Source organism: Pteronotus mesoamericanus, unplaced genomic scaffold (assembly GCF_021234165.1).
Source record: "Pteronotus mesoamericanus isolate MK-2021 breed Mesoamerican mustached bat unplaced genomic scaffold, CSHL_Meso_final contig_2, whole genome shotgun sequence".
Classification (NCBI taxonomy): domain Eukaryota; kingdom Metazoa; phylum Chordata; class Mammalia; order Chiroptera; family Mormoopidae; genus Pteronotus; species Pteronotus mesoamericanus.
In genome coordinates this window covers 31,143,878-31,151,727 of record NW_026555084.1, presented here as the reverse complement: position 1 = coordinate 31,151,727, position 7,850 = coordinate 31,143,878, and the positions used below count along the sequence as shown (strand labels likewise).

The 7,850-nt window shown below is 40.8% G+C and overlaps 1 non-coding gene across 1 annotated transcript; it reads right to left on the bottom strand.

The window, feature by feature from the left end:
* Positions 1 to 394: 394 nt before the first annotated feature.
* LOC129066814 (U1 spliceosomal RNA) lies at positions 395 to 556 on the bottom strand. The gene has a single exon (XR_008528746.1). It is a non-coding gene; the product is annotated as a U1 spliceosomal RNA (small nuclear RNA).
* Between the last annotated feature and the right edge of the window lie 7,294 nt (positions 557 to 7,850).

Sequence of the window (7,850 nt, the reverse complement as noted above, 5' to 3'; positions counted from 1 at the left end):
ACATTTAAATTCCTTAGATTTGTAAAGTAAAATTACCTAAGCCACTGCTTCTGAAACTTTTTCCTCTGGAGTACTGTTTACAAAAGATAAAAATTGATGAAAATTCCTGACAAGTGGGAGAATATGTTAAAATGATCAAGTTTTGATTTAAAAATTCCTGCTAATGTTATATTTAAGTCCTTAATAAGAATAGGATGCAATAAAAGATGGTGAGTCAACCATAGGCTTTGGAGCAGCACATATAAGAATTTAAATCTAGGAAATACATATTTGTGATCTTACACAAATTATTTAATTTCTTTGAGCCATCAAGTAAAACTGACATTAGAATGATAGATCAGGTTTATCTTGGCATATTACTAAGGGACGGTGACAATATTCTCATAAATTTTTTCAGGGGAGAGGCAAACGCAGTCCCCCGCTACTACAAATTCTGCATCCCGTTCCCCATGTCTGGGGAAGTCGCAGGGGTCAGCACATGCGGGGTGCAGTGGATGAGCCTCGCGCTGGGAAGGCCGCCTTCGTAGTCATGATATCTCCCCTGCGAGGTGGGTATTTATAAAAATCTTAATATCGTTTTTTTCTTTTTTAGAAAAGGGGAAAGGAGGGAGAGTGGTAGAGAAACATCGGTGTGCAAGGGAAACATCCATTGGTTGCCTTTCACATGCCCCCAACTGGGGACCAGGCAAGTGCCCTGATGGGGAACCTGACCGGCGATCTATTGGTTTGCAGGCCAGTGCTCAACCCACTGAGCCATACCAGCCAGGGCAAAGTTTAATATCTTGATCTTAAGATTTTCCCCTAGATGCATTGGGAATGAAATTTGAAATAGAGATAAGTGGTTCTACAATAGTTATATTTAAACATCTTTATTGTTTTTTTAGTTTGCGACATACAGAACTGATTTCACTGATGTAATATGCTGAGTAAACAACATTTATTTCTGTCTTGTGTGAAATTACAAGACGACATTCCAGTCTGTAGGAGGTAGGAAAATGATATACCTTAAAAGCCATACCTTGGTAGTTGTTCATTCAGAACTTGTCAAACCATGTACTTGGCGCATTTTAATGAGAAAAGAATGTTTCAGCACTCGGCGCTCCTCACTCGAACGTCTATGAGTCACAACGTCACCCCACAAAAGAAAATTCTTCATGGTTTGGTACTTATTGGTTTTGGCACTACTCATGAGTTCTAGAATGAATTAATGAGTACCAGGGTACCACTGTATAAGACGGTATTTGAAGTTCAATTTCAACCATTTAATGTTCACATCATTTCTGTCTTTTGAATTTTATCTATCAACATGTATTCACATGTTAACCATATAACAGGGAAAAGCTGCCGCTGAAAGCTATTTTGAAAGCATTTAGATAATATTGTGACCTGTTGTAACTACTGGATAAATCTTAGCAAAAAATAAGTGTATGAAAACTTTTGAGAAGATCATATACAGTTTTCTCCTTTAATACTTCTAGGTGATAAGTTACATTAGATGTCCTTACATACCTTGAATAAACACTACTAGGACATGATGTGGTTTTGAAAATAACATTCAGAAGTCTATCTGGTAATATTTTATGTCAAATTTATACATGGATTAAGAAATAACACTGAGCTGGACTTCGGCCAAGATGGATGCATAGGCAGATACACTTTGCTTCCTCGCACAACCAAAAGAAGGACAACAAGAAATTTAAAAACAAAAAACAACCAGAACTTCCAGAATATCAAACTGTATGGAAGTCTGACAACCAAGGAGCTAAAGAAGAAACATTCATCCAGACCAGTAGGAGGGGCAGCTCGGGTGGCATGGACTGGGCAAGGTAACAGACCGGTTGGGTGAGGAGGTGGCAGGCAGACCGGGTGGTCCCACATTTGCATGCGAATAAACCAGGAGGAACAGTTGGGGAGCAAGATACACTGCACAACCCAGGGTTCCAGTGTGGGAAAGAAAGCCTCAAAACCACCGGCTGTAAAAACTTGGGGGATTGTGGCAGTGGGAGAAACTCCCAGCCTAACAGGAGAGTTCACTGGGGTGCCCCCTAGGGTCCTAGAATGTACACAAATCCACCCACCCAGGAATCAGGACCAAAAGGGCCCAATTTGCTTGTGGGTAGTGGGGGAAGTGGCTGAAAGTGAGGAGAGAACTAAGTAAGAGGTATTATTCCCTCACCTATCCCTCCCCCACAGACAGCACCGCAGGCAGTTTAGGTTGCCACGCCCTGCAGAATACCTAAGGCTCCACCCCTAACAACATTACAGGTGCACTGAGACAAAGAAATATGGCCCAAATGAAAGAACAGATCAAAGCTCCAGAAAAAGAACTTAGCAATGAGGACTGGTGGAGGGGAGTGGGATTCTGGTGGGAGGGAGGGTGCAAGGCAGAGGGGGATAAAGAGAAGAAAAAAATTGGGACAACTATAGTAACATAATCAATCAAATATACTTAAAAAAAGAGAACTAAGTGACAAGGAGATAGCCAACCTATCAGATGCAGAGTTCAAAACACTGGTAATCAGGATGTTCACAGAAATGACTGAGTATGGATGCAAAATAGAGGAAGAAGTGAAGGCTATGCAAAGTGAAATAAAGAGAAAAATATACAGGGAACCAACAGTGAAAGGAAGGAAACCGGGACTCCGATCAACAATCTGGAACAGAAGGAAGAAATAAACATTCAACCAGAATAGGATGAGGAAATGTTGGGAATTATCCCACCTGATTTCAGGGACAGTAGCCTTGCCAACAGATAAGAGGGGCCCAACGCTGGAGCTGAGCAAGTAGGCCTTGGGAAAATAGGCCACTGAGGAGACAAAACCTGTCCCCCTGGCAGGGGCACAGCCCCTGCCTCCCTCACATCACCCTGCTTGGCCTCAGAGGATGGCTGGTTAGCCAATGACAAGTAAGACCCCTCGATGGCAGGGGCAACTTAAGACAGGCACAGTTGCATAGGGGCCATCAGGGAAGGACTTTGGAGACATGGAGAAGGGGTGAAAGACCCTCTACCCCTCGGCTTTGTCATGGCCAGAGTCCTCATTCTACCTGAAAGACGTCTCCTTATCTCTTGGATGCTCTGTTCCACCCACCTGGCTCAGGCTTGAAACAATACTAAAGGCAGATGCAGCCCTAAACTGGATTGGGTGATGTCTGGGGGAAATCAGGCCTAGAAGTAAATTACACCTCTTGAAGCATGCCTTGTTTCTCCCTCAACCTGTGATATCCAGCTCATGCTGGAAAGGAAGTTTACATTATTTATGGACCCCAACCCTAAACCGTTTAGCGCCATTATGTTTACACTCATCTCGGAACCAAGCAATTTGGTGTGTTTCCTGCCACTTGTCTTCTTCAAAACATCACCTATTCTCTGTAAACATTAACATACTGATGTAATTAGATTACCTGTACTTTCCTGATACCCACCCCCCGCAGATAACACTTTCAATAAAAGCCATTGAGCACAGGGGCTTGAGATATTCCCCATTAGAGGCAATCGCCATCCCTTTTCTTTGACAGGCAACCAGTGTCTGGAATGATTCTTCCATCTGCGGTGAATCGGAGGACTTCACGGGCTGGGATCCTCCCTTAGAAAACAAGAATTCAGTAAATTGAGAAGAGGCTGAGGAACCTCTTAGACAACATTAAACATTCCAACATCTGAATCCTAGGGGTCCAGGAAGGAGAAGAGGAAGAGCAAGAAATTGAAAACTCATCTGAACAAATAATGAAGGAAAACTTCCCCAATATGGCCAAGGAAATAGACTTCCAGGAAGTCCAGGAAGCTCAGAGAGTCCCAAAGAAATTGGACCAAGGAGAAACACACCAAGACACATCATAATTTCATTCCCCAAGATTAAAGATAGAGAGAGAATCTTAAAAGCAGCAAGAGAAAAGGAGACAGTTACGTACAAAGGACTTCCCATAAGACTATCAGCTGATTTCCTCAAAAGAAACCTTGCAGGCAAGAAGGAGCTGAAAAGAAGTATTCAGAGTCATGAAAGGCAAGGACCTACACCCAAGATTTCCCTATCCAGCAAAGCTATCACTTAGAATGGAAGGGCAGATGAAGTGCTTCCCAGATGATGTAAAGTCAAAGGAGTTAAGAAATAACTTAACCAAGTTATTATTCATTACCAAGCCCTTATTATATGAAATGTTAAAGGGACTTATCTAAGAAAAAGAAGAAGATCAAAACTATGGACAGTAAAAGGACAACAAACTCACAAATATCAACAACTGAACCAAAAACAAACAAAAACAAAAACAAACTAAGCAAACAACTAGAACAGGAACAGAATCACAGAAATGGAGATCACATGGAAGGTTATCAGTGGGGAAGGGGAGGGGAAAATTGGGGGGAAAAAGGTGCTGGGAGTAAGAAGCATAATTGGTAGTTACAAAATAGACAGGGGGAAGTTAAGAATAGTATAGGAAATGGAGAAGCCAAGGAACTTATATGTACGACCCATGGACATAAACTAAGGTGGGGGGTGAATGTTGGTGGGAGTGGGGTGCATAGTACAAGGGGATAAAGTGGAGAAAAAAATGAGACAACTGTAATAGCATAATCAATAAAATCTACTTAAAGAAAAGAAATAACACTGAGCTATTTCTTTTGTTGAACAGTCTTTCTTCAGTTTTCACAACACTGTCATAGGACCTTTATAAAATGAAGTTGTTAGCTCTTTCTCCTTTGTACTTCTTCTCAGTTGTTTGTAGACAAGAGAGGTCATTTTTTCTTCAATACTTTGATAGAACTTGTCCTTTGAAATATCTGAGCTTTGTGATTTTGGGGCCTGGAGTAGAAGGACTGGAAAAAATTTGTTTTTGATTCAGGATGTAGTTCCTCTAATGATCGTTTGTTTTTTCCAGTTTTCCTTTTCATCATACTTATTTGAAAATTGTCCGGTGACACCTCTGAGTCTGCATTTCCTCCTATCGTGAAAGCAATGGAAAGTGACTAATCCAAGACATAATCCTCTCTGACCTAGGCAACTGTGATAGCCATTTAACAATTTTCTTTTTTCTATCATTTCCTCCCTTCAAGTTCATTCCCAGCCAATAGCATGCATGATCTTGTCAAAATATAAAGCATTATTTCATTCCTCTGTCTAAGGCTGAGCTTTCTACTTGACCTTCTAATGACCCAAGGATGATATTTGTCTCTTTAACTGGAATTTACTGATCTGCCAGCCAAGGTCTTGAAGATATACCCCTGTAACAGTTGTTCAGGGTACCTGATAAGGTTCTGTTCAAAGGGTTCAAGGACTGTTTTTATCTTAATATATATTCCAGAAAACCAAGTTTCCAGGTTTCAGTTAATGCAAAGGTTGATTTGTTTGATGTTGAAGAAAAGTCCACATATTTTGATAAGACTGTGTGTTTTGCATGAGTTTCTTGCACTATTTGACCATGTCTTCTTGCAGCAAAAATCATACGTGGATTCATGAGTTGACCTTTTCTAACTTACAGAGAGCCAAGTAACTGTCAAACGATCTGATCTCTTTGTAACCATAGCTATTGACAATCTATTGGGCCTGTAAAGTTCTGTTTTTTGAAAGTTTGGTTCAGTTTCACTTGAGTATTCCTTCCATTTGCCTGAAGATTGAGGATGGAACAGACCTGGAATCAGCAAACATTTCCTGTAAAGAGTCAGATAATAAATAATTTAGGTTTGTGGGCCCAGTGGTCTCTCTTGTAATCACTCAAGTCTGCTGCCATAGCATAAATGTGGCCATAAACAATATGAAATGAATCTGTTCTAATAAAACTTTATTTACAAAAAAATGGTTGGCAGACTAGATTTGTCCCTTATGTCATTGTTTTGTCAACCCCAAGCATAGACAGTGGAGTATTTGAGCAAGTGGTAGTACTTTGTAGAATTGATTAGTGACAGTAACTCTAAAGAAGGTTAGGGTTTCCCAAGCAGAAGCCATACATTTGAGTAGCATTTTTGCTATTTCCAGAGATGTAGCTCTTCAAGAGGGAAGGACCTGACCTACCCTGAAAATAAGCAGACAACACCCAGAAAACATTCATATTCCACTGCAAGTGGGCATAGCACAGAGTTCATTTGAAGGTATTGACATGGGTCCTCCAGTTTTGACTACTGTCCATTCCCTACCTTGACAATTTTGTTGGAATTGTGCTGCTGGCAGGTGAGGCCGGCACAAGGGACATATTCCGTGATTGTATTGAGGGAGGGAGGTGGGGGTGGGTAGGGTAGGGGAAAGTGGTGGTGGGAAAATGGAGATAAATGTATTTGCACAATAAAAAAATTTTTTAAAAAACCTTACCTATCAGTGTTGCTTTAGAACAATGGTCAATTTGTTCCTGCTGCAGTGCAAGTATCTCATGTAGGATCTCGGCAAGGTTCCGGATGACTTCCTCAGCCGAAATCAGATTTCTGCTCTAAGGATGCCGGGCTCTTTTAATGTAGTTTATATCCAGATCATTTACAATATTTTTATCTGATGTTGAGGCGGAACTGTGCATTTTATAACGCTTTCTTTGAACTCCCCAAAGACTTGGTTTGGGGGGAATGTCACAATTCCCTTTGCAAGGACAGCCTGGACAGGGTAGCGTTGAGCCAGGGTATTTCCCTTAGTCTTGAGAGCAGCCAGTTTTTAATGATTAGAAAGTACCTTTGTAATAGGAGCTTTCTTTGCAGCATTAGGTTGTCTAGAGGTTCTTTGACTTGTCCAGCATTTGATGGGGAGATTTGCTGTTTCCAAAGCATCGCAATGTCACGGACTCGAGACACATATCTACGGTTTGTTTATAAACCAACATTCTTTCTCTGGCCAGTTGGAAACTTCTGGTGAAGGCAATCAGTTTTGTCATTTGAAGTGATTTACCCCTCATTATGGGCATATGTTCTGAGGATGTAGGGAGATCTGTAGTAGCCAGACCAGAATTTCTCATTTCTGCCTTTAGTTATATAATCCATCATAAGCAGAGTCAAGTCTAGATTTTCCCAAGGTGTTTCTAGTAAGTGTACAAGGGGTGTGGAAAACTCTGAGACAGATGCTTAAACAATAATTTGCTTTTCCTTCTTTTGATAAGAGAAGGAGAGAGGTGATGTTTATGTGCTACTGTGATAAATAGTAACATATAAAGGAGAGCACAACAATATTCATGAAACGTGAGCCAGCTTGTGGTGAAATAAGTATTTTTCAGTAAGTTACAAAGTTTATTCAGTCAGAAGATCACTAGATTCATACAAGACCCCAAAATTACGCTAGCAGAAGCCTTCATGTGTTTTCCAGCAGCTTCTATAACCTCAAGGAAAGATGGGTTAGCCTTTGTCAATGGATCAAGAGACAGACTGCAACTTGCTATAAACCTGAACACATGGTTTTTGAGTTCACGGAGAGAAAGGTCTATGAAGTCAGACACGCCTGCAGTAGCGAGTTGGTAGAGTCCACTTCAGTTTGTAAAATGCAGTCCCACACTGTGAACATAGAGAGAGAACATTATTTCAGAGAAGGTGAGAACCCAATGTCCAAAAAAAGTGGTGGAAACTAGATTCTCCAGAATTATCTTCTGGTTATCTGCCTTGTGTCCCTGAGTCATTCATGCCTCAAGTAAGGTGACAAATCACAGGGTTTCATTTTCTTGACACTTTGCGGTCCTTTACTGAAGGTAACTTTTAGAGCTATTTTTCTTTCTTTCTTTCCTTCTTTCCATTATAGTTGATGTACAATATTATTATTTTTTAAAGTATATTTTATTGATTATGCTATTACAGTTGCCCCACTTTTTTCTCCCCTTTCTCCCCTTCCACCTTGCACCCCCACCATCATGCATTCCCTCTTCCTTAGTTCATGTCCATGGGTTGTACATATAAG